Consider the following 1,993-nt stretch of genomic DNA (forward strand, 5'->3'; position numbering starts at 1 on the left):
GCTTCTCTACTTCTCTGGGCCTCAGTTCCCTCATCTGTAAAACGGGGATGAAGACCGTGAACCCCCACATGGGATAATCTGATTACCTTGTATCTACCGCAGCGCTCAGAGCAGTGCTTGGCACATAGTAAGTGTTTAACAAATACCAACATTATTATTATAACCAAACTGAGAGAGTGGCTTACCCCAGTTTTTACTAGAGTTGAGGTTCAGTAAGGCCAAGGCACAGCTTCCTAACTTCCCCTAGCTCAGGCAGTAAAAAGCGTCAGAGTTTACTGCAAACAAGTAAGGTAAAAATTCATGTCGCGTGCTCTCCTTTCCTGTGGCTTTCTCTCGTGTGGGGCAGGCAGTGAGGCCAAACCAGGGGGGAGGATTTATCGCACCCATTCCCTAACCTTTCCCTGACTGCCTAGTCCGGCAGAGGGTAGGAGGGGAAGTGGAAGTTGCCGTGCCGGAACACCAACCTTGGCTGTCACACTCAGACCTAACAGCCGGAGTAGACACCATTTCAAGAACCCTGGTGTCAGTTTGCATGTGTTTATGGTTGAACTGTACTCCTCCCAAGTGCTTAGTACAGTGCTCCACACATAGTAAGTGCTCAATAATATGATTGATATCATAAATATATGATAAATATGATAATATATGATAAATATTTGATAAATAAATATGATATCAAGGCCCTACTGAGAGCTCAAGGCCTTACTGAGAGCTCACCTACTCCAGGAGGCCTTCCCAGACTGAGCCCCTTCCTTCCTCTACCCCTCGTCCCCCTCTCCATCCCCCATCTTACCTCCTTCCCTTCCCCACTGCACCTGTATCTATGTATATATGTTTGTACATATTTGTTACTCTATTTATTTTACTTGTACACATCTATTATATTTATTTTATTTTGTTAGTATGTTTGGTTTTGTTCTCTGTCTCCCCCTTTTAGACTGTGAGCCCACTGTTGGGTAGGGACTGTCTCTATATGTTGCCAACTTGTACTTCCCAAGCGCTTAGTACAGTGCTCTGCACACAGTAAGCGCTCAATAAATATGATTGATTGATTGATTGATTGAGTACTAATTCCGGCTCTTCCACTTGCCTGCTATGTGACTTTGGTCAAGTTACCTAACTTCCCTGTGCCTTCATTTTCTCATCTGTAAAACAGGGATTAAATACCTATTTTATCTCCCCCTTACAGAATGGGAAAAGGACTGTGTCTGATCTGATGTATTATATGTACTCCAGAGCTTAGTACATTGCTTGGCACATAATAGGCTGTCAATCAGCCTATTAGAGAAGCAGCGTGGCTCAGTGGAAAGAGCCCGGGCTTTGGAGTCAGAGGTCATGGGTTCAAACCCCGGCTCCGCCAATTGTCAGCTGTGTGACTTTGGGCAGGTCACTTAACTTCTCTGGGCCTCAGTTACCTCATCTGTAAAATGAGGATTAAGACTGTGAGCCCACCGAGGGACAACCTGATCACCTTGTAACCTCCCTAGCGCTTAGAACAGTGCTTTGCACATAGCGCTTAATAAATGCCATCATTATTATTATTAATAAGCACTTAATGCCACAATTATTATTATTACCTCAACCTATCATTTTTCAGTCCTGATACTTAATGGCTTTTTTGAAAAAAAAAATAGCTATTTGTTCAGTGCTTTCTATGTGCCAGACAAGAGGTAATGGATTCAAATCCCGGCTCCGCCAATTGTCAGCTGTGTGACTTTGGGCAAGTCACTTCACTTCTCTGTGCCTCAGTTCCCTCATCTGTCAAATGGGGATTAAGACTGTGAGCCCCCTGTGGGACAACCTGATCACCTTGTAACCCCCCCAGCGCTTAGAATAGTGCTTTGCACATAGTAAGCGCTTAATAAATGCCATTATTATTATTGTTATTTATCATTACTAAGCGCTGGGGTAGATACAAAGTAATCAGGTGTCCCACTTGGGACTCATAATCTTAATCCCCATTTTACAGATGAAATAACTGAGGCACGGAGAA

The sequence above is a fragment of the Tachyglossus aculeatus genome, chromosome 22 (assembly GCF_015852505.1).
Source record: "Tachyglossus aculeatus isolate mTacAcu1 chromosome 22, mTacAcu1.pri, whole genome shotgun sequence".
Taxonomy (NCBI): Eukaryota; Metazoa; Chordata; class Mammalia; order Monotremata; family Tachyglossidae; genus Tachyglossus; species Tachyglossus aculeatus.